The sequence below is a fragment of the Prionailurus bengalensis genome, chromosome C2, assembly GCF_016509475.1.
Source record: "Prionailurus bengalensis isolate Pbe53 chromosome C2, Fcat_Pben_1.1_paternal_pri, whole genome shotgun sequence".
Taxonomy (NCBI): Eukaryota; Metazoa; Chordata; class Mammalia; order Carnivora; family Felidae; genus Prionailurus; species Prionailurus bengalensis.
The window spans coordinates 52,609,385-52,637,092 of record NC_057350.1 but is presented as its reverse complement, the minus strand read 5'-3'; the positions used below and the strand labels follow the sequence as shown (position 1 = coordinate 52,637,092).

The window sequence follows — 27,708 nt, the reverse complement described above, 5'->3', positions numbered from 1 at the left end:
CCCACCAAGTGAGGCAATCTAGTTAAGAAAACTAATTTACCAGGGTGGAACTATTACCATTATTTGACAGCACAACAACAAAAACTGATTGAAAATTGCTCTGCATGTACTATCATTAACACCCTCTCTGCATACACATATGCACACACTCTTTTGTGGGAAAGTAACTTTTCTGTATGAGACTCAGCTGACCTGAATGTGAGTTACTTTCATACACACTTAGAAAATAAGATAGAAGGCCCCCAAAATAAAACAGCTCAGTATCTTTAATGCTGACTAGAGGGCTGTAGAACTGTCAAGGCATCCTGAGGACCAAGTTCCTCTCAGCTGCCTAAGGTGGAGAGGACTTCAGGGCTGTTATTATTGTATTATTTAGCTTAAATCAGGGACTAAGCACATGAACTTGTCAGACAAAATACTGCCACAAGAGATTAAAGGATATTATATTTTAAAAATAGTATGTTCTGCTTTTGTGGATAGCACAGAGTCTGATGACTTGGTCTTTGTAAACATTTTATAAAGACATGAGTAAACCACTTTTTACTTCAAATTGCAACCATTTTGCAAAACCTGAAAGCTGTTTCAGAAAAGAAATGCCAAATTTATTGCAAGTCAGTACAAAAGGAAACACTTGTCTGTTGAATATGTTTCATAGAACTGTATAGTTAGTAGTCTCTTTAGGTATAAAAATAATACCTTGATGTTTTTGTACATTTTATTTTGATGGCTGGCTTATCTATGGAGCTAATAGAAAATCAAATAAGCCTTTGTGAAACTGAAAGATTTTCAAACATTATTCTCCTGAATTATTTTGGGGAAAAAACAACGAACTGACTTGAGAATTGTGGATAGGAGCTTGCTATTCTCCTTCTTGCTATAGAGTTTAAAAACCAACCCGTGAGTCCACGTTTTTATAGATTTTATTTGCATTGTACAAACGTGATATGCTATTATTAGGCAGGGAAGGAAATTATTACATATATCACATGTGGGGCAAGGTTCTGCCTTTTCTCTTATATAAATACCTATCTTAAAGTTTGGTAACAAATTAAACATTGGCCCCAGAGTATAGCGTTACTGCAGTCCTACATCAATAAATGAGATCTTCTTAGGTTTGTGCCATGATTCTTTATTCAAATTATTATTTTCAGATTGATGATTTACTGAAATGAAACTGGGATGGCTGTTCAAGATTTATTCTACTTGGGCTTCTTCATGAAGTGTGGAACAAATGGCCTCTGGGGCTTGAGGCGGAAGGATACTTTTCTCTGACGCCATATTGTAATATTGTTTTTATGGGAATTCTGCCACATCAAAGAAGTTTAAACTGATTTGTTCTTCAGAGCTAATGTACAATTAAGTTTTTGTCATGCCCTATTTTTTTTTCTCTCTGTGAGAAGGAAAGGAAAGATGGTGAAAAGTTCATAAGCAAGCTGGTTATCTTGAAAAATAAATGATTTTCATACACCTGTGGGTGTAGGCCACATCTGCACCAATTAACATCTGTTGCCGTGGGTCTTCTGAGAGAGAAGAATAGGAAAATTTAATATGTGGCTGCTTTATGCATCATTACTGTGGTACATTGGTATTAAAATAAAAGTGAGATGGAAAGTCACAATGGGTTCACCTCTAAGACAAGAGGGTGAAACAGTAAAGAAGCAAAGAATTAATTAAAGGAAAGCTGGATTTTTTTCTCAGTGCCTGATAAACTTTCCTCACTCTCTCACCTTTGTTCTCTCCCACTTCTACTCTGCACTTTGCTGAAGTAAAGTCATCCGTCATTTCTTGTATGTCTACTTCCCAAATGTAGTCATAGGTGACAAAGATATTCTCTTTTTGTGAACCACAGCTCCATTAGTCTGGAAGAGCAGATGGGCAGCTCAGTTTAAACAAAATGTCAAGTTAACTGTGGAGCGTGACCCCCTCACCTCTGAGAATGACTAGTCTTAGACACAGCTGCTACAGTTATTCATCTGCAATTAAACCAGAATCTTCTCTGGATCTCAGTTTTTGCAGTCAAATCTAAAACTAAGAAAGACAGTGGTAGAAAAGTTATTTTGACTTGAAGTCAACTTGGCATGAAGATCTAAACTGATTCTCTATGTGCTTTACAATTGCCTGTGAGTACCTTCCCGGTGAAGTTCTTGTATCTCCTTAAACTCTATGTCCAGACAACTATCCTTTTTTACCACTAATTAATCCTTTTCTCCAATTTCTATATTCGTGCCAACTACACTATTACCCTCCCCACTTCCTGAGTTCTTTTGATGTTATTCCTTTTTTCCTTGGTTATATGCATATTTTCTGAAAGCTTGGACAATCATCCTTTACAAGAGCTCTTGGATTTATACCTTCCTCCTCATTCTCACTGTTAGCACTGAGATATTGGCTTCCAGCTCATAGGTACCAAACCCTTCTACCTGGTCTTTGTCCCTGGTCCCTTTTTGTTTTGCCATATTTGCTCATAGAATAGGTACAATGTGTAATCTTTGATGACGTAAAAAAAACTGGGCTGTGAGACATACTCTGTGAGTTTCATTGTCTGGTTTTATGAGAGATTATATGGTGACAATGGGAAAGTTAGGTAACAGTACATGCCTCAATATTGTTGTCTGTTACCTGAAATTAATTATCTACCTCAGAGAGTTGCTATAAGGATTTTAAGGAGACTTACTTAAAGTACCTTTCATATGAGAAACACTACATGTGTTTGCTATTTTTGTTGTTGTGTGTTACCAAAAAAAATTCCATTTTATTGCCTACTGATTAAAAGTTTAATCATTTTCTGCCAACTCTTGGAGACATACAAATAGCTTAGTCTGGTTTTACAGAAATTCTGTTATATCTTCCTTCCTTGCCTAATTATTCTTAATCTTTCTCCTTAGCTACAGATAAACATTCAGTTGCAGTCTTACTCTCCCTCTGGAAATCCAGTATTCAATTCCAACTTTGTGAATGTTATCCCTTGTTTAGAAATCCACTTCCTTCCCCTTTTATAACCAGGCTTTGCCTCAACTACGTCATACAATATCCTTGGATGAATACACCTCACAGTGGTTTTTATATCATTCTACAACTTTTAAAAAAATGAAGGGTACAACTTATGCTCCAATCCCTTCTGCTGATTTAGATATTTGTGATAGGACTACACCCTAGTGTTTGCATTTATGCAGGTTTTCTCAGATAGGTTAAGTTCCCTGAGGGCAGGAGCCATGATTTCTGCCTTCTTTTGTAATTCTGGCATGCCTGGAATAGTGACATAGACAGTAAGGGATTAATAAACACTTGTCTAATTTTATTGACTAATAGTTTGGAAGTTTTCTAGTTTTCTACTAGATTTCCTTTGTATATACATTCTTGGAAAACGTCCAAGACAAAGGGAAAGTGAAATTTCAATTCACTTTGTCTTGGCTTCTCACAGCTTCAAATAGCTAATTAAAAGTAAAATTCTCTGTTTGAGAAACTGGCAAACTAAAGAGTACATTTTTTGTCAAGACAATAATGTTTTAGAAGATTTGTTTTTAACCCTGTGAGAGGACCATTTTCCTTTTCTCCCCCACAGTCCTCAACTTCTTGCCTGATCCACTCTTTTCTTCCCAAATCCCAACCCTACAAAATTCTCCACAGTGGGGTCCCCCCCCTCGACTTCCAAGCTTATTCTACCTTCTCCCCCTTACCACCTGCAGCCAAGCTACACTGCCCCCTTTCTGTTCCCTTAACACACTGGGTTATTTGTAGGTACTTCAGGACTGACACAAGTACGGTTCTGTTTGCCTGAATGCTCTTCATCGAACTCTTCTATCTACTGTTTCCTTCCTTACATCTTTCCAGCTAAACTCAAGAGTACCTCTTCAGGGATCACTTCTATGACCACCCTGTTCAAGGGAAGGCCTCATCCTTTTCCCTTCACTCTCTGTCATGTGACCTTGTTTATTTCCTTTATAGCATTGACCGTAGCCTGAAATCATCATGTCTACTTTTTGTCTCTTATTTTTTGCTGTCTTCCTTTACTGGAATGTATGCTCCACAATGGCTGGGACCTTAGTCTTTATTTTATCATTTATTTCTAATACTTATAAGAGCACCTGACATGCCCTTACATAATAATTGAATGATTAATAAGCTTATGATAATAAGTTTAAGCTGAAAAATATATGTATCATCTACTGAGGTATAAAAGAAATATTCTTAAAAGGAGTGTAGTGAGGTGGAAATATGACACAGTGATCACTTACGTATCCTCCACAGAAAGAAAGGGGGTCTGGAATGAAGTTAGTCTCACATAATAACCCAATTACTTTGATAAAGCAAGGTTTCATTTCTCCCCAGCTGTGAAAGGACTAATGGATCCTGGGTATGTGTGTTTTTCTTCCATGCGTTTCCTGTCTATTGTATAACAGATGAAATGAAGAGAATTATTTTAATAGCTGCTAATGTTTTCAAGCAAAAGTAAAACATGTCTTGCCCTCAGAGCTTGCCAGGGTTTCTGACTCACTCTGCCAGTTAGTGTGGAGAGGAAATAAAATTTACCTCTGCAATTTCCTCAGACTCTCATAGATGTGGAAACAAAACAACGTCTCAGTTTATAATGTAAAAATTTACATGATGTCATTTAACTATAAAGTATGTAATTTTATGAAACTCAGGACACATGTAGACTACATTCTTTGCTCACTGTATATCATTAGTCTTCTATTTACTGTTAATTGTCATCATCCATGTTTATCTCATGTTGTCAGCTCTCCAGTTCTCTTATATACAGGTCTCTATCTCCAACAATAGTCTCAGACTTATTTTTTCTTCTTGTTTTGGCTGAAGTTGCTTCCCTGGCCTAGATTACCAATTTTATTTAAAGGTCTGGTCCAAGTTATAAGTCTTCTATAGACCATTCTTTTCTAATCTCATTTTTTCTTTTTGTATTTTTCACTCATGACCTTGATCATTTGATGTCTAAAAGTTACCTATGTAAAAAGAAAAAATCTCTATGTGTTCTTTCTTTTCTTTTTTTTTTTTAATGTTATTTATTTATTTTGAGAGAGAGACAGGAAGAGAGCATGAGGGCTTGGGAGGGGCAGAGAGAGAGAGAGGAAGCATAAGAATCCCAAGCAGGCTCTGCACTGTCAGCAAGGAACCTGACTCAAGGCTTGATCTCATGAACCATGAGATCATGACCTGAGACGAAATCAAGAGTCAGATGCCTAACCAATTGAGCCACCAGAGCACCCTGTGTTATTCCTCTAACAAGAATTTAAGGTTATCTAGGGAAGAAACCGTTCTACATATTTCTTTTCAGTCCCTTATCTCCTAACACTGTCTGAGCCAATCATGTGTGGGTGTTCCATAAATATTTGATGAATTGGATAGTAGGAAGCTATGAAAAAAATGGAAAATAGAAATCTATAGTGTATGGTAAAGCTCAACCAGGCCTATGTTTCTAATCTTCTTCCCACTAAATCGTTGAAGAGAGCCTCATTGAAGTTATAAACCTAACTTTTATCTCCTTTTTTCTTTTTGTAGAATTGGATGTGCCAATCACAATGACCAAAGGCAAAAGCCTGTGACAGAAAAAGAGAAAATTTTCGCTATTATATCAGTGAACTTATTCTCATTAATTTGTATCTTTGTGCTAATTTTGCTTTTTATGGAGAAATATACACACAGTCTGGAAAATACTACAGAAGCCAAAGAGATATTCAGCAATACTTCATATTAAAGAAATATCGTCGTATAGATTAAAGCAAAAAGTCAGACATCTCTGTCTTAGTCAGCAGTATACTTTTGAGAAACACACCCTCTCATATTTCCCTCTGTCCCAGTTACAGATTTTCAAAAAACAAAATAAGACAAACTGTGTTGGTACAGAGAATAAATTAGTCAACTACTGTTTCCTTTTACATCTCCTACATAAGGAAACTTAGTCTCTCCCAATAATTTGATGAACTTTCTAAAGTTTGACGATCAGAATTATGAAACAACTGGTTGTTTCCTTTTCTTTCTTTTGGTAGACAGGGATGTTCTCATTCCACTGTAGGATTTTCTTGAGCTTAGGTTTTCTGGTATGATATTTTTATTTTTCTCCCTTTCATTTAACCAATTCAGTTTTTCTAGTGAGTTTTTTAAAACATATATTTTTAAATGTTTATTTATTTGTTTTGAGAGAGAGAGAGAGCATGTGAGCATGAGTGGGGGAGGGACAGAGAGAGAGAGAGAGAGAGAGAGAGAGAGTCCCTATTAGGCTCACGCTGTCAGCTCAGAGCAGGATGTGGGGCCTGATCTGATGAACTGAGATCATGACCTGAGCGAAAATCAAGAGTCAGATGCTTAACTGACAGAGCCACCCAGGGGCCCCTAAAGCATATTGTAAATGTCACTATTTCTTTGATTTTCAATTTCACAAAACTTTTTTCTGGAAGTAGGTAGAGCAAAGTGTTCAATTTTTTATAAAGATCTTGACCTATGATGACAAGCAGATACTCCACTCTAGACAATCATAAATGCAATCGAAGTGGTTTTTTTCACAAACATACTTCTCCTCTTCTCTGCTCTAGACCATATACTCAACATGGCTAGCCCCTGCAAAAGTGTAATTGCAGTGAAGTCTCATAGTTGCTCTGGCCTTCAGAAAGAGAGATACAAAGAACCCCCTTATTTCTCTGCAGCATCATGGGGGCAAATCTCATCAAGTCAGTGACTCAAATTCAAACAAATAAAAATGTTAATGCAATGCCAGTAAGGGGAATAGATTTTTATTTCAGAGATGAGATGAAGGATAGTGAATCAAGAGGCTTAACTGGGCAAGAGAGCAGGATACCTATGTCGGGTCTCTTGACGTGAAATCCCTGAAGAGAGGAATTCAGAATCAAGAATATGCACAACTCAAAAACAATACCCATTATGCCATGCTGAATAAATCCAAGAGAAACATAAACTTTATCTCCGTGGGCATAAACATCACACTATTTTCATCAACATTTTGTCTGCACCTTTCTGAATCCTTCTGCCTGATGTAAATCCAGTCAAATATGGATAAGTCTATATCAGAGAAAGAAATACCATATTGGGTCTCTTTAGAGTTGGAAAAATCTATATTGAAATAAACATTTTGATAAATATTATTATGCTGCTATAGCAGCACTTTATACAGTATAATGGAATGTAAATGGTTTCTGGCCAGTAAATTTTCTTGATAACACAAATTATCCTTATTCATTACAGCTTTATATTTTAGCCATTTGGGAAAGAAGTCATTCTAAAGTGTATTATATACTGCTTTACTTTTCTAAATAGAGCATAATGATCATTACATTCTCATTTTATTAATGACCTAAAGTCATGAGAATGAAGAACAATTATTATTTGGTGATATAATATAGAAGTATTATTTATAGTCTGAAGTGGGTGCATCCTTCTCAGTGACTCGTTAGTGTAGTACAGTGGGGAATCCATATTTTTATGGCACAAGACGAGAGAATACCATTCAGTAAATAAGAAGTTGAAAGGTTCAATGGTTAAAGCCTGGAGTTAATATTGAGGGGCAGACTTATAGATATACTTGCCTCATGAGACCAAAACTCAATATTACTCTGTTGTTTCAACGTGCCTCTGAGGTAGCTTCACATTTTCCTTAAAATTAAAGTAAATGGTTGGAAGTGGGCAAAACTGATACAAGAATAACATCTCCAAAAAAGAGACGGCTCAAGGTTTTCTGTTCTCTATTTTTTATTATGCCCAAATGCTGCATTCAGTGAAAATATTCTGCCCTTCTCAGAGTCGCAATCTGTTTTCAGTTATTCCTCAAAGGCCCTTGGATCACTCATCAGGATCACTGAAATTGTTTTGAAATGACAGTTGCAGGGATACTTTATATCTTGTTTAGCTCTGATGTAGTTTGGGTGATGAACAGTATCATTGTGGGTAGCAAATGCCTCTTTTGAAGAAAAAGACATTGGTTTGCTGTCCATATCCCTTAGCTTGATTGTGGACTAATTCCTCTTCTCTCAGTAGAGCAAAAATGTTTAAATAGTGGTATATAGTGAGTCTTCTTATGGTGGTGTCTCAACAGATTTGCTGCACGATTCAAACTATATTTTTTAAGGTTATGTATTTATTTTTGTGAGAGAGAGAGAGAGAGAGAGAGAGAGGAAGTGAGAGTGTGCACACGTGTGAGCAGGTGAGGGGCAAAGAAAGGGGGGAGAGAGAGAGAGAGAGAGAGAGAGAGAGAGAGAGAGAGAGAGAATCCCAAGCCTGCTCAGTGCTGTCAATGCAGAGCCACGCACAGGGCTAGAACCCGTGAACGGTCATGACCTGAGCTGAAAACAAGAGTTGGATGCTTAACCGATGGAGCCAACCAAAAGCCCCAGGATTCAGACTATTTCTGATTTTAATTTTCCAGAAAGTTTTTCTGACCTAGTATATTTATCCAGCTGTGAATAATGTAGCATTCATGATCTCACCACACTCATTCATAAATGAAGGAGCACTGTATCCTTTCCAGCTTGCACTCTCCTTTTGTGCTTTACGCCGCTGACCTGATTTACAATGTCAAGACATTTCTGGACAGCAAAACTGCTCTCTTTGTACTTAATGTGAGATAATCTTTGTATTTAATGGGAAAACGAGCACAAGTAAGCATTTGATCAAAGACAACTGTCACCTGACAAATAGTAGCTCTTAGCTCTTCATCCCATGGTGACTTGGTCTTTGCTAAATATATGGAATCATGCGCATTTCTCATTCCCCAAAGACGCCTGCTTTTCTAACAGCATTAAAAAGTGGCCTTGCAGAGGAATGTTCTGTGTGCTAACTAGTAATAGCTCTTTCTCTGAACCCCAAGCCCTCTTAACTGAGAGATAGATAAAACCCTATCATCTACTTCATTTTCTCTAATTCTTTTTTCCCTTTGCCTCTAAGGAAAAAAAAATTAGAAAATAGTTGACAGCATATTAAGGACACAAGGCAGAGAAAAATGTAAGTTCCTGAAATGTTTAAGGGAGATGGAAATCATCTACTTTTGGGAACTGCCTCACGGAATTGAGCTGGTGCATTAGTTATCTAAATTACCTCCTGCTTTTATCACACAGACAATATAGAGCTAAATTGTTAAATGATGTGCACTTTTTTTTTTCCAAGAGCAAGATTGGACACTTAATCAGGTCAATAATTATTCACGCATTAGCACAGTCTTCTTCTTAAAGTGTAACGGTGACTCACTGGGTATATAGTCATTATTACTGATTAGCAGGAAATTATTTTTGCGCATCAGTGGTTCATGTGAAAACAGCTAAATTTATTATGCTGAGTTATTTAACAGTTGGACCATGTGAGAACTCTGGTGTTACTGTTGTGATTAAATCTTTATACATACATCAGTAGATAACTATGGAAAAACTATACAGCAAGATACGGTTACACTGGAATTTTACAGCTAACAGTTCCAACTTTTTGAAGTTTGTGCTCACCTTAGACATTCATAAAGCACTTCCACAATGGAGTTCCCTTATAGGTAAGTTTATCTGATAAAGAAAGAAGTGGGGAACAGAAAAGTAAATAATATGATAAAAGAGTAGAGGACAAAATATAAACGTAGAGAGTAAATGCAAAAAAAAAAAAAGAAAAGAAAAGGTGAATAAAAAGGCAGGAACAATGGAATGAGAGAGACAAAATTTTAGTTACTTTGAATTGTTAATTGAATGAGATATAATGCATCAAAAATTCTCTTTGGTTTATACCATTGATTTTTAATATACTGAATGAAAAACAATCCTACATTTCTTTTTAAAATTTTTTAATGTTTATTTGTTTTTGAGGGAGAAGGAGAGAAAGAGAGAGAGAGAGCAGGAGCAGAGAGGGGCTCTGTCAGTGCAGAACTCATAAGGACTCATAAAAAACTCATAAGTTCAAAGCAGGGCTTGAACTCATAAACCACAGGATCATGACCTGAGCCAAAGTCAGACTCTTAACTGAGCCACCCAGGTGCCCCCTAAATTTCATTTCAATCATTTCTTCATAGGATATATTTTGAGAAGAAAATTTACAAAACATTACCAGCATTTGTCCCCTTTGGGGATGGGTAAATGCATCTTACAAGTGGTATGTTAACTTGATCTTGTTCTTGACTGTGACCTTGCTGCATCACTACCTACTCTTATAACTCAAAATAGCACTGTTTTGAAAAAAAAATTAGATATTATATATTTTTATCTGTAAACACATAAGCATATATTGCTAAAAAAGTAAAGATTCCCTTTTAAACATAACACAATATTATCATATCGAAAAAAAAGATGAGAAATACCCTATTAGTATTACCCAGTCTGTGTTCAAATTTTCCCAATTGTATAAAAGCTTGGTTACAACTTTTTGTTTAAATCAGTATCCAAATAAAGTGAATGCATTGTATGTATTTTGATATGTCTTCTTAGTATCTTCTAATCTGTAGTTTACCTCTCCTACTAATTTTTGTTCTTGCAATTTGTTTGTTGAAAACCAGATTTTATATATCTTGATCTGATTCAGACTTGTTGCTTTGGGTAAAAACACTTTGATGTGGTGTTGTATCTTTCATCTGGAGACACAAATGTTTGGTTTCCCTCTGTCTTGAGATTAGCAGTCAACTATTTTGTTAAATTGAGTATTTGTTTTTTTTATGAGAGAGACAGGCTAAAGGCTTGGTTGTTTCCCTTTATTTACCACTTTGTAAGTAATGAAGTAGTTACCTACCATCATCCAAAGTGACTATTTTATTTTAAATATCATTTTGAACTTGTGGATTTTTTGAATTTATTATATTAAAGTTTACTTATTGGGTGGGGGGAGGGCCAGAGGGAGAACGAGACAGAAAGGCTCAAGTAGGTCCCTCATTGTCAGCACCAAACCCCATGAGGGGCTCTAGATCATGACCTGAGCTGAAATCAAGAGTCGGCTGCTTAACCCACTGAGCCACCCAAGAGCCCCTGAACTGTGAATTTTTAACCTGTTTGATTATCATTAATCCACTAAAGTTTTCATCTTTGTTGATACACACATTGTCCATCTTTGTCTCAGATCATATCAAGTTTGCCCCTCCATCCATTGGATATAACCCTATTTTTTGGGAATCATTCCCAAAATAATCTTATCAAAGTTGTCTTTGATAGGTTCTTAGCTATCAGGTATGAACTGATGACCAGGATCATCTTTAACATGTCCTTTGCCAAACCTGGAACTAACCATTGCTTCAAATCACAAAAAGGTATTTTGTGATTGACAAAAAAAAAAAAAAAAAAAGAAGGAAAGCAAGCTAGGGTCTTTTCTGTTTGCTTATTGGTTTTAACCAGTGGTTGCTTGTTGTTTCTAGGCCTTTCTCTGTTTTTAGTTGACAAGCTTATGAATATCATTTTTTTTAAGTTTACTTATTTTGAGAGAGAGACTGGGGGAGGGGCAGAGAGAGAGGGAGAGAGAGAATCCCAAGCAGGTTCTGTACTGTTAGTGCAGAGCCCAATGAGGGGCTTGAACTGGTGAGATCATGACCTGAGCTGAAGAGTCAGATGCTTAACTGAGCCACCCAGGTGCCCCAAATATCATTTTTTAAAAGAAAGTAAATCATGAGTTTATAATAAGATTTCATTATGGAGTTCTAATTAACTGCATTGATTTCTTAATTTTGTATTTCCTTTTTATGTATTTAACATTTATAAATAGTTGCTTTAACCATTTATATATATAAGTGTTTGTCTGCTTGTTTTATCTGCAGCTCTTTTTGCTAAAAAAGTAAAGATTCCCTTTTAAAAGATTACTCTTTTAAGGTAATTCCACTCAGGAAGGGCAGGTAGATCTCTGTTTTTCATTAATTGAAATTATTTTTCTTTTTTAGGTAAGTCAGAAACTAATTAAATATATGGTAAGTTTGGTTTACTTCTGAATTTTGAGGATTGCAGTTTTTTTATTTTAATATCTTTTTACCTTATAATTATATAATATTTAATGGGTTCAAAATACATCTACAAAGCAAGTATATTCAAGGTAAGTCTAACTTCTATCATGGGTTCCCCAACTATGTTCCTCTCTCCTTCATAGACAAAGATTTTACTAATTGTATGATTTATCCTCTCATTCTCTTTTGAAACTAAACAAATATATATTCATATGACTTGTTAGATACATGTTAGCATGACTTTTTTTTTCCACTTAACATTAACTCCTGGAGATTATAACTGCCTATAGTGTTATCTCTTTTTTTTTTAACAGTTGCATTATATTCCATTATGTGGATTTACTGTCATTTATTCAGCTAGTTCCCTATTAATTACCATGTGTTTGCTTCCGATCTTTAGTTGTTACAAATTGTGCTTTAATAAATAGCCTTGTGCATAATTTTGCCCATATTTTTGCCATTATATTTTTCTTAAATGTTTATTTATTTATTGAGAGAGACAGAAAGAGAGAGAGAGGAAGAGCAGGGGGAGGGATAGGGAGAGAAGAGAGAGAATCCCAAGCAGGCTCCACACTCAGCACAGAGCCTGACATGGGGCTCCATCTCACAAACCGTGAGATTATGACGTGAACTTAAATCAAGAGCCAGACACTCAACGGGCTGAGCCACCCAGGCACCCCTGCCATTGTATTTTTGGGATAGATTCTTAGAAGTGAGATTTCTGGGTCAAAGAATAAATGCATATTCAACTTGGCTGTATAGTGGCAAATTCTTTTCCACTATTCTGCATTTTCACCTATAATGTATGGAAATGCTCTTTTCTCCACAGCTTCACCAACAGAGTATATTCTTGACCTTTTGGAATTTTACTACACTGATAAACAAAATAATGGTATCCCCATATAGTTTGATTTGGATTTATCTTATTATGACATTAGTTTTTCATGTTTAATGGGTTTTCTGTTTACTTTTCAGTGAGTTATATGATCATATCGTCAAGCTATTTTTATGGAAAGTTGTTGGCTTTTTGTTTTCTCTCTTTAAAAAAAAAACCTTTTTCATGTATTAAGAGTTATGGTTGGTTGCAACAGTTGTGTCCATTTCTAAATGGACACATTTCTCTCCTTCTCTAAAGTTAGCATCCATTTCCCCACTTGGTTTGTATGAAGGTTAGGCTTGGGACCTGTTTTGGTCAATAGAATGCAGCAGAAGTGGCCTTGTACCAGTTCCAAGTTGAGGCCTCGAAAGATTTTGCATGCGTCTCTCAGTTTCTTTGAATCCTACTTAGCTACCACATGGACCAGTCTTGAAGACCTTGTTGGAGAATGGAAATCCATATGCAGCAGAGATGAGCCATCATTGCTTAGCCTGTCTTAGACTCGGCAACATGAATGAACCCAGCAAAAAGCAAAAGAACCAAAACCCCCAAAATAACAATCTCAGAATCATGAGCTAATTTTTTCTTGTCTTAAATTGCTAAATTTTGGGGTGTTTTGTCACGTGGCAAAAACTCACATATGGATGACAGCTTTTTTTCCCTAAAGTATTGCAAACACTGCCCAGTTTGCACATTGTCTTTATAGTGGTGGCTAAACAATCTGTTGTTTTTTTTTTTTAATTTGCATATCTACTTTATTTTAATTTTGCTTTTTAGTCTTGCTTTACTTATCCTTTCTGTTCTTTCCCATGTGCAACATCGTTTTAAATAGTAGCCATTGCATTGTACATACGATTTTTAATTTGGCTATATATCAACCACAATTTCCTGTGTTTCTACATGGCACTTCTAATTACAAATTTTAATTACAAATCCTTTATGTCCTTAAACTTACCATAATTTATAAATCCTTTCTTCTTGGACATATATTTTATATTTGTTGCTATTATAGATAACACTATAATGAACAGTATTTTGCTATTTTGAATTGTTTCCTTATGATAAATTATCATGAATGAAATTACTGAATCAAAGCATATAAAAATCTTTATAGTTTTTGCTACATTTTGACATATAGTTTTTACATAATGTAATTTGTAATGTCATCAGCAGTAAGTACTACACTCTCCATAGTTACAGATTTTTATTTTTTTACAGATTAAGTGTGCCGTTCTCTCAAAGTAATTCTTAGAAATGCTTTAAAAATCAAAAATCAATTAAAAGTAAATCAAAAGGCAATAATAGAAGGTGTTAAACTGCAGTCTCCTGTCTGTCCCTTCCCCCCACGGTTCTCTGCTCTCCAAGTGGATGCCATCAAGTGTCTTCTCTGGTGGTTAGCCCGGTTCCAAAATAACTTATTTTGAATATCTTTCTAAATTTTAGATACTGTGTACTGTGTATTCCTTCTATAGAAACTGAAGATTTAGCGCTTTTAAATCCCTCTCATACTCTGATGTCCCTCTCACAGATACATGTCTACTCTTCCCATCAAACAAACCCAGTTTTCAACATGTAAATTGAAATCTGTATTCAGAGTTTTTAGCTATCATAGTTATGCATATACTGTTTAATTCAGAACCAAGTTGAGACTTTCTGCTAAATTTCCTTTCTTGTACAACCTTTTGGCTGGTGTTTTGTGGAGTTAATTGCCCTTTATTATTTTGTTAATTTAGTTTTCTTACAGTCTTGGCCTAAATTATTCCCATAATCTTCACTTCTCAGTCCTGGTTTCCACGAAGTCAAACTTGTCAAATAAGCTATTTATTGTCATAGGAATTTTGGAAAATTCCTGCCAGAACTCCAAGTCTTACCTCATCTGCTTCAGTTTGCCTGGTTTTTCTCTAAGGTTGGACATATGTCCATCATCCTCACCCTTCTTGTTGTTTTCCAGAAAATTCTCTTCACCTCTCTCCTGTGCTGGATCCATTACTTCATGGACTTCATTTACAAAGGAATTTGTTGTTGGTTTTGCACGCCTAGCATCTGAAGCATTTTCTGTGATAAAGGAAATCCTCATTCTTATGGACAATGCAAAAAAGTAATGATTGACTCACTGTACAGTAGCTGAAAAGGCTAGATTCTCATTTTCACTGACATTCTTTTATCCAGGACACAAATATGTGAGCTAGGATGGCTCAGTCAGATGTGTTCATGGCAGGGGCGCCTGGGTGGATCAGTCCGTTAAGCGTCCGACTTCAGCTCAGGTCATGATCTCACGGTTCATGGGTTTAAACCGTACATTGGGCTCCATGCTGGTGGTGCAGAGCCTGCTTGAGATTCTTGCTCTCTCCTCTCTCTCTGCCCCTTCCCTTGCTCACTCTTCCTTTCTCTCTCAAAATAAATAAACTAAAAAAAAAAAAATATGTTCATGACAGTAACTTGGCTCATGATGTGTCAAAGAGGGGCCAGGGAGTGCTCTTTCTGAAGGCAGCAGAGGTAACAGTGTTTGTAAGGTGGGATTCTTGGTGTGGGTAGGGACAGCTCAAGGTCCCCAGCCAATACCTGCAGGGACCTCTGGTACCTAATTGCCCTCTCCCATCCCTGTGATGTTCCTGCTGCTTTCTTAGTACCACTACGGAAGCCATGCTGACCATGTGGTACCCTACCAGAAACTCCAGTCTGTAAATAAGTGTTTCTCCCTAATAGTTTTTCTCACGTTTGTTTGCCACCAAGTGTCTGGAGCCATGTATATCTACATTGCAATTCCCGAGGTGTCCGCAGGTAAGATCTCTGGTGGCTTTGTGTGCAAAATAAAAAGGACTCATTAATCCATTTTCAAATTTTTAATTAATTAACTTTTTTGCATCCAAAATCTTTTAAATAACAAAGGGGTAGTTTTTGTAACCACGGTGAGCCCATTGAACACTGGTGAGCTCAAACTTCTGGCCCTTGGAGTGCACGTAGGGTGTAGTGTGGCTGCACAGGGTTCCTCCGGCCTTGTAAGAATGCCTGTACACGTCTCGCCTTTCAGAGGAGCAGAGAGCAGGACAGTGCCATTGCGGTTGGGGGAGTCCAGGGCCAGCCGGTTGAAGGTGAGGATCTTGCCCCCACCTTGAGGATGAAGTTTCCGCACATAGCTGCTTACGGTGCAGCATGCACTCTTTTCAGTTTGGGTACCTCCTGTACACTGAGGTCACTCGTTACAGTTCCTGCACCCACAGCTTTTTTTGTCTTCCTGGTCAGGATGCTTCATCCTCCAGATCATCCAGGAAAGGGACAGAAGCAGCTGGTTTGGTGCAACTCATGAACCACCTCTTCAGCACAACTTGGTTGAAGGTGGAGTTGGTTTGTTTGGGAAGAAAACTGTACAGCCTGACCAACAGCCGTGGGTCGGTGTCCTGGCTCTCGGGCTCTTAACCTTAACCTTTTGGCCCTTGTTGTGGAGGATGCCAACTCTGATGATGGCACCTCTCCCACACCCCAACCTCAGCACAGCTCAGGAGGTGTAAAATGTTACATTTCTCTGGTGACAGTGCTGTGGAATGACTTGTGTTGTAGCCCCTCCAATGATACTCTACATTAACTGTACCTTCTGGATAAACTCTTCATCAATTAATCATCCAGGATCCTCATCTTCTTTGGAACTAGGAACTGCGGCTGCTCTAGAGCTTGGCGATATATCGCACCTTCCTTGTTTATTTACTCCCTTGTTTTGCTGGAGACCATTCCCCAGCGACTTTCAGTAATTATATGGAAGGAGAAAAGTTTTTGAGAACACCTATACTAGAATTTTTTTTTTATATTCTCATAGTTGATAGTTTAGACTTAAATTTTTATTTTATTTTTTTTTAAATGTTTATTTATTTTGAGAGAGAAAGCGAGAGAACACAAGCAGGGAGGGGCAGAGAGAGAGAGAGAGAGAGAGAGAGAGAGAATCCCAAGCAGGCTCTGTGCAGTCAGCGCAGAACCCAACTCGGGGCTCTATCTCACCAACTGTGACATCATGACCTAAGCCAAGATCAAGAGTCGGTCGTTTGACTGAGCCACTAAGGTGCCCCTAGACTTAAATTTTTAGGTAGCAAATCAAGACTCAGGATTTTAAAAGCATTTTTACATTTGTTTTATTACTTTCAGCATTGCTACTGAGAAGGCTGATGGCACTTTTATGCCCAGACCTATGCCTGTGAATTTTGTCTCCCTTTTACCTGCAAATATTCAGGATCTTCCCTCACTATTCAGATGATGAAATTTTGCAGTGATCGGCTTTGGTGTGAGTTATTTTGTTTTTCAATTCCTTTCTGTTGGGTACTTTAAGCTCTTTTCAATGTGGAGATCCATGTATACCAGTTAAATTAGGGGGATTTTTCTTGTTTTAATTTATTTCTTTGATAATTTTCCCTCTCATTTTCTCTGCTTTCTTTATCTGGAACTCTTATTATATAAATGTCAGATTTACTGAATCAATCTTTTTTTTTTTTTTCTCATATTTTCTCTCCTATTTTTCTTTGCTCTTTTTTTGTTTTATTTTCTGAGAAATATCCTCAACTTTATTTTTCAATATTTATTTTATTTTTAATTTACTATATTTTAATTTGCTAAGACTTTTTTTCTTCTTGTTATCTGAAATAACCCCCTTTTATGGTAGCATTCTGATTTGGGGCCATAGGTAAATGCTTCTCTCATTTCTTTAAGGACAATAAAATATTTTAAAACTTTTGTTCCTTAAATTCACGTGTCTCTGTTGTTGTTTTTCTGTATGTTTTAATTTTCATGTTTTTTACTGGAGACTTTCTACAACTGGCTTGTGGTCCTTGGCTTCTCATTTATATTAAGAATGAAGCAATAGGGGAGCCTGGGTGGCTCAGTGGGTTGAGTGTCTGACTTCGGCTCAGGTCATGATCTCCCAGTTCCTGAGTTCAAGCTCTGTTTCAGGCTCTGTGCTGACAGCTCAGACCCGGGAGCCTGCTTCAGATTCTGTGTCTCCCTCTTTCTCTGTCCCTCCCTCGCTTGCACTCCCTCTCTCTCTCTTAAAAATAAACCAAAAAAAAAAAAAAAGAATGAGGCACTAAGAGCTTTATTGGAGCCCCGTTTTCTCAGGTGGGGCTGGTTTACTGATGAATTTTACCCAGGGGAGAATTCAGGCTTTTTGTTTTGTTTGAGGGGCTCTCCCATTGTTGGTATGGATAGGATTTAAAAAAAAAATTATTTTTTAACATTTATTTATTGTTGAGAGACAGAGAGATAAAGAGACAGAGCATGAACAGGGGAGGGGCAGAGAAAGAAGGAGACACAGAATCCAAAGCAGGCTCCAGGCTCTGAGCTGTCAGCACAGAGCCCAACGTGGGGCTCGAACCCACAGACTTCGAGATCATGACCTGAGGTCAAACTGGATGCTCAACTGACTGAGCCACCCAGGCACGCCAGGATTTTTTTTTTTTTTTTTTAATCTAGTTTTTCCTTCTTTTTCCTGCTTGGGGGATTTAGATATGGATGTTAGTATTACAGGTACCAGGATAGTCAAGGGACTGGTGGACTCAGTGTTTAGTAAATAAGTTACCACTCAAATTCTATTTTTAGTACATTACTTACCTCTTCCCTCACCTATGCTTTATATCCTTAGATAAGATCCTCCATTGTTCAGCTTTTCCAGAGACTAAACCCTTTATCTTTAGCAGAGGTAGGAGAGAGATAATTACTTGGCTGCTTGGGATACAAGAAAATATAGCAGCTCTTTTTAAAGACTTAGCCACTTATCTTGCATTCTGCTCTGCCTTGCATCTTCACTGAAGTAACTGATCCCTTCAATTCTTCAGGCTCCTGTGGTGTGAAACAGCTACATTCTTGCTGTTAATCCCTCTTCTCTCTCACACACATAAGCATCTCCATTCAGGTCTCCTAAATTAGTAATAACTGCCTAGTTGGCTTCCAGTTTCCAAAATTATTTAACGTCTCTTTTCTACAGTGCTCCAGTTTCTTTCTTCCTTCCTTTCTCTTTCTCTCTCTTTTCTTCCTTCTTTCCTTCCTTCATTCCATGCTCCCTCCTTTCTTTGTTTTTTCTTCCTTCCTTCCTTCCTTCCTTCCTTCCTTCCTTCCGTCCTTTTTCTTTCTTTCTTTCTTTCTTTCTTTCTTTCTTTCTTTCTTTCTTTCATTTTACACTTTGTGAGCCCACCCTTTTTTAATTAGTATAATTTTTTTTTGAGTTTAGATGGATCAGAAATAAAGGTATATGTTAGATTCACAAAGTTTAACCAGAAAATTCTAAGTATGTTTCTTTCTTTTGTTTTCCTTTTCCTTTATTGGAGAGAGAGAGAATGAGTGGAGGAGAGGGGCAGAGGGAGAGAGAGAGAGTCTCAAGCAGGCTCCACACTGAACATGGAGTCTGGCATAGGACTTGATCTCACAACCCTGGGATCATGACCTGAGCCGAAATCAAGTCAGACACTCAACCGACTGAGCCACCCAAAAGCCCCTAAGTAGGTTTCTTTGTAAGTGAAAATCAAGGTACTGAAAGATCCTTCTGTGGGCAGATTGGATACCAAATCCTATAGTGGGAATGGAAATTTGGAATTGTATAAATTCTCTCCCTGGGTGTTTTCATGTATCTACTCTTCATAAATTGGCATTTGTTAGGATTGGTTTATTCTAGAATTATATCTTTCTGCTTTTGCTTTTACTGTACTCAGTACTAGAAATGTATTGTTATTATTTTATCTTATAGGCCTTACTTTTTTTTCTATGGATAAGATCATTATTAACAAAGGATTATAACTCTCATCACTCACATTCCAAATTCTAGTTCTGTATTTTCTAATTTAGGGGAGTACATTAATTGAATCTGTGCTCCTGAGGTTACTCTCCCACAATATCTATTCAGAAATACCTCTTTTTCTTCACCCTCTGAAGTTTTATTTCCTTTATAATATAATTTTGTTTTAAGATAATAAGCATATGTTAGATAATATTTGTGTAACTCTTATGCATTATTAGTTATACAAATAAGGTGTTCTATCCCCCTATTTTCCTTTTTAATCAACAACAAATTTTAAGTGTTTAGTCAATATTAAACATGTAGGTAGAGGGGAAACAAGAGTCCAGAAAGGTTAGGGATTGAAAATTTATCAGGCATAGAGATGCAAAGAAAGAAGAATAGAAAAAAAAAAAAATAATAACACGGTAGCCATTATAGGTCAAGTTATCTTCTGAGGTAAAAAAAAAAAAAAAGGGTATTTATTTTCATTTAACTACATTATATAGCATATATACTCTGAATTTTTTTCTTCTTTCAAAATGAAATGTTGGAAAAATATTGCTAAATAATATATGTTGTTACAAGGTCACCAATGGAATCCGAAACTTCATACCTAACAGAGTGTTTCCTTAAGAGGTTGATCTCCATGGGACCAGAAGACAGAGTATATTGCATATTTTGTTTCCAATTTTAATGGAACACAAGTAAAGCATTTGCCTACATGTATAAATACCAATGGACTACTTGAAATGGAGAATTCCTTTCTATAGAAGTCCGTACAATTTCATGCTGACATCCCTCTGCCTATGAAACTCTGTAGGGAAAAGAGTTGGCAAAATTACCTTTAGAAGTCTCATTAATCTATTTATCACTTACATGTTATCAATGACTTGCTTTATTGTGAAAAACACTGATCAAAATGCCTATCCTATAATAGCTTTAAATGAAAACAAAACAAGTTATACAAGATAGAAGAAAAATGAATACATTATTTTTCCGCCTTAGACTTACAAGGTATACTTTTGAGTAAATAAAAGATTACTAAATGCCTTCTGGCTCTGTTGCTAGCCCAGTGTTACCATGACCACTATTATCTAGTTAAAGAATGTTTGCTTGTTCTTGAGTGAGATGACTTAAAGCAAATCATTTTTGTTTCCAGATTAGAAGCTTGTTCTATGGAATCACCTCCCACCCCTCTTTGTGTTTGGACTAGCAAATCTATTTTCTTTTATATATTTTATTTGTCTGATTCAAGAATCAAAACCCTAGATTCTTGAAGACTACAGTAGATTCGTAAATCAATGGGTATATTGGAAATGGATGTTTTAACTTTCATTATCATGCTTCTTTCTTTGGAGAGGATCGATGTTTTAACTTTCTTTTTAAATGCTTCTTTCTTTCTAATGCTTTAGGCTTCTTATTCTAATCCTAGAAGCACCTTGCTCTAGTCACTGAATCATTTGCTTTGCATTGATTCAAATGTAAGATACTTTTTTACATTCTGCACATGTAAAATTTTTCAGAATAGGTACTTAAAAATGTCCACATTTTTAAGATTTAATATTCTATTTTAAGAGAAAAAAGTGCAGTTTTGTCCTCCATTTTTATTTTGCAAATACTTCCTATCTTTACTCTGTCTTCACCAAATTACATGAATACTTTTTTTTTTTCCCCTTTCCAGGCTATCTGCTGCTATATGAACAGGGATTCTCTTTTAGCTCGCTACTGTATTTCAATCAGCCAACAGCCTATCTTTCAATAATTAATTCATCATAGAACACACTGACCCTACCCTTCTGGAAAGGACACACATTTCCCACATTTTACAGTATTGATTTAATATTTTAATTGTTGGAATTGAGAATTGAAAAATGATTGTTGCTTTTTCAACCAGAGCGGTATATGTGCAGAAGATAATAATAGCAGTAATGCCTTATTTTACTAATTTAAAAAATTAACCCCACCCTTCCACCACAAACACATACATTGGGATATCCATTTCTGATATTGGAACACATCTACTAGTAATTTAATTGGAAACTCTCCCTGTCTTCCTCCTTTCTTTCTTTCATCCCTCCTCTCCTTCCTCTTTCCCTTCCTTTATTTAATTAAAAATTTTTTTAATTTATTTTTTGAGAGACAGAAAGAGCGAGCAGGAGAAGGGCAGAGAGAGGTAGAGAGAGAATCCCGAGCAGGCTTCACATTGTCAGCACGGAGCCTGACTTGGGGCTTAAACCCACGTACCATGAGATCATGACCTGAGCAGAAACCAAGAGTTGGACGCTTAAGTGACTGAGCCACCCAGGTGCCCCATCCCTTCTTTTGTTTATTTTTCTTTCTTCGTGGATGATAACATAATGATAATATGTCTTAGAATCAATGCAGACTTTAATCTGAAAACATAGCATAGCTACAATTAGTTGAACTCTTACCACATGTTAATGTGCATGAGGTCTTAGTTTTTTTCTATTTTACTGATGAGGAAACTTAGGCCCCCCAAACAAGCAGATCACTCAAACTTATATATCTGGTAAATGGTAGCACTTGAACTGATATTATCTTAGTCCAAAGAGTGGACTTCACATAAACTTTACATAAACTAAAGTTTCATTTGTTCACTATATGTGAAGTATACCTGAACAGAGCTCTGAAGTTGTAAAATAGAATCATATATGTTAAAGATGGAAGAAATTTAGAAGACATCTATTCTACATCCCTTATTTTGTAGATTAGAAAATAACTCCAGGTAGGTTAAGTGATTTCCTCCAGGTATTACATTTTGGAAATTTGCAGACACAAGGCTAGGACAAAAATCATACATACTTGTAGTAACAAATTTGAATACCATAGATATACATAAAGAAAAAGTGAAATTGTGCTCCATCTTAACCTGGAAAGATTTCACCTTTTAGAGATACAACATTTACCCTACAATTTTCAGATCATACTGAAAAATAGGAACCATGATGAAAGTATCTGTAAATGTAATTCTTTAAAATTATTTTGGAAGTCCAAAGGAAAATATTGCTGCACATACAACTCTTCTAATGTGTGCCCTAATACTTTTATTAAAAGAGGAAGAATTGATATATATAACAAAGACTTTCATAGTAATTCCTACTATGTACGAAGAATTCCTTATGTATTAACTTATTTAGTCCTCATCAGAAAGTTTTGAAGTGAGAACTAGTACCTCTGTTGCCATTTTATGAAGGAAGTAACAAGAGTTTGGAAAGGTTGAGCAACTTACGAAAGGTAAGAATGGGACAATTGACGACTCAGACTCTTTGGCAGTGAAGATTTGAGTCACTCAAACCCTGGCTAATTGAGGTTCTGGCTGATGGTAGAGGTAATGACCAATGGGTAATGGAAGAAGGAAGCCAAAGATATTAATTAAAGGCATTAATTAATTAAAATGACCAGTTACAGAAATGAGGACTATAGAAGCTTCACAAGATTTTTTGGACAGGTGTACGTGAGTGTGTGTGTTCGTTTGTATGCTAACCACTTTCTTCGACTCTTGCTTTCTCTTTATGTTAATTAGACACCTGCTATTGGTGGTTACATTTACAATTTTGACTTCAGGTAACAGTGGGACTGTTACTGAATTTGAGGAACAATTAATATAGCTAGTAATGGATGCAATGACTTGTCAGACTATTTCTCATTTGGGGGAAAAGAATAAAACCTTCTCTTTTAAGAAGGATAATGGTACCTTGTTACATAAAGTTGTTTTGCTATATGAGGTTGTTTTGTTGTTGTATGGAAGCTAAAAGCCAGGGGCAAGGAAGTCCAGAGTCAAAGGAGTGGGCTGTACTCCTTTGTCTATCTATTGCCTATCAGCTCTAATTGACCTTTTTGCCTGCTCTGTGAAAATGGATCTGGGCCTTTTGCCAACTGACACAATGTTAAGTTTTGTTGCTAAAGAGCGATGGAGAGAAAATGTAGGTAGAAAGGGTTTTGTTTTCTGGTTTTGGAGTGTTTGATCCCATGGCATGGATAGCTTCTTTACTGCTCAGCTTCTGAAACTCCTCTGGAGGGCAGTTGCACCTCCAGCAGCCAACTTCCGTGTGGTGGGTAGAGTCTTCAGCATCGGGCTCCTGCAGGTCGTGGCAGCCAGCAGCACCTAGTAGACAAAGGCTACCACTTGGGTGGTTTGGTAGTGAGAGGCACCTCTCTGTGAATAGCTTTCACCCACGTTTTAGAGCTCGTTTCCAGCCATTTCTGCCAGCTAAGCATCACAGCAAATTCTGTGCCATTCAGTGGGTCACAGCTACACCCTCTACTATGAGGTCTGTATCTCAGCCCTGGGGGATGGGGGATAGTGTTCTCTCTCAGCAATAGGGGTAGTCATTGCTCCTTATACCTGTTGTTCCTATAATTTTTAGAGGTCTCTTTACTTTTTACTAGCCAATATCTTCTTATTCCAATCCCTCATTGTAGTTAATAGTTCATTATATTAAATTTCCCTTTTTTAAATTACTGTGTGATTACTCTCTCTTGATTAAATTCAAGGCTGTCTGACCTCAATTTCCATGCTTTTAAACCACTACCCTGTACTACTTTTTTACCATTAACAGAGATCATTTAAAGCTGATAATAATGTGGCCTTGAATTTTTTAACAGCTAAATAATTAATAATTAGGGTAGTAGAATCATAACATTTAAAGGTGGGGAAGAACATTAAAAATAATTCAGTCCAGTATCTTTTTTATTCAGATATGGAAATGGAGGCCAAAATAACTAAAATTATGCTGAGATCCATATTTTGCCTTTTTTTGGTATCACTATTACCTATCATAGAGCCAATTTTATTAAGTATGATTTCAATTAAAATGAGTGAATATACTAGAAAACATTTATTGAGCACCTTGCCAGTAGCTACAGGTGGAGTGGTGATTTAGATAGAGTTGTTTCCTTCCATAGGTTTTCAGTCAAGTAGCAAATTTGAGATAAGAATAACAACTTTGTTTAAATCTAATCCCTCTTTGCTTCGGATATTATCACCAAGCTGGTTGTGGGTTGAAATCAAAAGACAGTTTTCTTTGTGCAGTCTTTGTACTCATTCTAAGGCTGTATAAGGATAATCATCATGCGGACATATTTAGGCTTAACTTTAATATAGCTATTAGAACCTGTTATCTTCTGGAACAAGTTTTGTGTAGTTACTCTAAAAGCTTAATTCCCAAAGCACACGTTTATGATTTTATTTTTGTACTTATGGGGACAACATATTTACACAAAAATTCCAAAATCTCTTTGGATTTTGATTTAGCAGGAACCTTCTTACTTCACTTTCTGGAATGATGGATGACAAGAAATATGACCACAATCTAGTAGTTTGTGACATATCTTGAATATGTAGCTCATGGAATTTTAATAATAAGCCATGGCTGATTTTGTTTATGAGTTCTGATAACTTTAGAAATTGAAGAAATAAATGTCTGTCTTTAGCACATCTTCATCATTGGGGGGCACTGTGTATCAGAGCATTTCACAAAAGTTAGAATAAGTCCTACGTTAAAAAAATAGAATTTCTAATAATATATTTTATGTAGATAAAGTTTTTTGTGTGATAAAAAATTTTTCTTATGTAACATTCATTAGCACACAGCCAAACTGAAGGAGATCAGAAATTTAGTGGCTCTTTTCATCCCATTTCATAATTTTAAAATATATTGAAAAGCTAAGAAAAGTGAAAGTTGCTGGACTCTGAGAACAAACAAACAAACAAACAAATAAACAAACAAACAATACTTTTATTAAATAGTGGTTGTAATGTTCCCTTGTTTCATATCATGAAGTCGTAATTTTAACCATTCACTTCGTGTCCAGTATCATCACCTTTATATTTGTGTTAATACCTAAATTGGTGACTAAATTTAATATCCAGGACATCATGAATATTTTTGAGAGTATCACCTTTTCTGCTTTCTTTTCCTTCTCTGTCTTACATTTCTGTGTCCATTTCTTCATATTTCTCTGTTCTTAAACTTGCTTCCCTTAGCACACACTTACTTCTTGCCTGACCAGGGTTTCTGCTGACCTCTGAAAAGTCATGGCAGACATATATTCTGCACGGATATAAGAGAATAAGGATTTAGTCCCTTGCTTCTACTGATCCTTCCAGAGATCATTCTTCATGGTACTTTAAAATGTTTATCCTAAAAATAATAATTTAAAAACTAATGTGACTAAAGTCTTAAAAAATAAAAACCTTTTATGATCTATAAACAAGGGAAACCACATGTTCCGTCTTCATGTATTTTCTTCCAATTTTTCAATGCATTTTGGAGAAATAATTCGGAAAAATTCTGAAGGAAGTGGGCTGCACTGCAATGAACTGTGAGAACATTTGAACATGTTGCACATACTCTGGGGAGGGCACCAGACGGAGGCCCTGCCTGTTACATTCTTTACCAGTGAGAACATGTACCTCTCTTATGATTGACCTGGAGGGATCACAAAGAAAGAGAGACAAACCTGCCTCACAAGATTCATTCAGTGAGGAGTGGAAAAAAAGGCTGAAACTTGTCTTCGTCACTGGCATGATAATTGCTAAATATGGAATCCATAAAGAAATGATGAAAATCTGGGATGATGATATAAATAATTTCTGGAAATATCCATCATCCACCTGTAAAAGTAAATCAATACTATATTTGAATCTTAATGCATTAAGAATGATGCAATCTTCAATTAAATTCTTTTCTACATTGGGGTGATAGCCACCAATGTGACTTTCAAGTTGCTAGCGTGTTTGGCTTACTGTCAACGGTCATTCAAAATACTTGTTAAGCGTAGCTTTCTAAAAATGTTCATAATAGCAAATCTAATGCTAAGTTGAGAGAGGTTTTTCTAGGATGGAGAGTTTTGTTTTTTCCCTAGTCATAATGGCAGGGTGAATTCTATGACCAGGTTTACTGCTTTCAGCATAACGATGTTGGCCAACATGAATTGACATAGTACAAGTCAGTGGTGGTCAGTGTGGATTTTGAAGTCATCTATTTTGCATATTTTAACATCTTGTAATAAAAATGTCTATGACTAATATTTATATTTGAAAAGCCTTTGTATGTGAGACACATTAGTAATTATTTCTGGCCTTAGAGTCCACAAAGAGATAAGCTATTTTGAAAGAAAAATTAAACAGAATGTTCATGTATCTGTTTAGATGATAAAATAGCTTAATGGTTTTCATGAACCATATTTAAGATATATTGCTTTGAGACAATGCTTATATTTATATAATGGTGACGTTACATCCCTAATAAATATTTAAGCAACTTGGTTCCTGGTGAGCACCCTTCACTGAAGTTACCTGGATATCTAAATTTAGCAATTGGAGTATTTTCTGGGGGTTGTAAGCAGACCTTGACTGTAATTTCACTTTAGATCTTTTTGCATAATAATTTTGAAGTTGACATAATGGAGGAAACAAAAAGCACATGTGTGTGGGAGACAGAGACAGGGGAAAAAACAAGACAATATTTTAAAATAGCGTTTGATAGCTTACCAGGAAAAAAAATTACCCATAAATGTTAACAAACAACAATAATAACAACTTATGCAGGGTTTTAAAAATTATGATACATCTATTCTTTATCATTCTTACAGTGCGCAATAACTTTAACAGGATATATGTATTTGGTTTTTATTAAAAGATTCACTTTGGGACCAGTCATTTCACTGAAGAGGTGAGTCTGTTTTTAATGTACTTGCTCAGAGCAATACAGTTTTTAAAATTTGCTATTTATTTGGGACTAATTGCCACCCCTAATTTAAAGAGAAGAAAACAAAAGAAATAAGTTTCTCCTAGCTAGACTGTCACGTGAACTATAAACTTAGGGCTCGAATGAATTTGATACTTGCATAGTTCAGTATTATTCCTGTTACAGAGGAGGATACTTACGTCCTGAGAGGTGGCCTGACTTTCACAAATGCTCCTTGGAGGCATGGTTGGGAGTGAGAGGTGAGGCCTTTGTAGCCTTGCTCATTTGCCTGGTGAATCCAACTTGGTGAAGATGAATTTGTTCTCCTTGTTTTGTTTATTTTAAGCCCTTTGTATTTGTACATCTGATGCAAGCAAGTATTTTATCACAACAACTTCATTTATTATCTATTTCTAATAATATGCATGGCCAACCAACACTTTAAAACATTTTCGTTTTC

General features: G+C 36.2%; 1 pseudogene; it reads right to left on the bottom strand.

The window, feature by feature from the left end:
• Window positions 1-15,545: 15,545 nt before the first annotated feature.
• Window positions 15,546-27,493, bottom strand: LOC122490967 (annotated as a pseudogene).
• Between the last annotated feature and the right edge of the window lie 215 nt (window positions 27,494-27,708).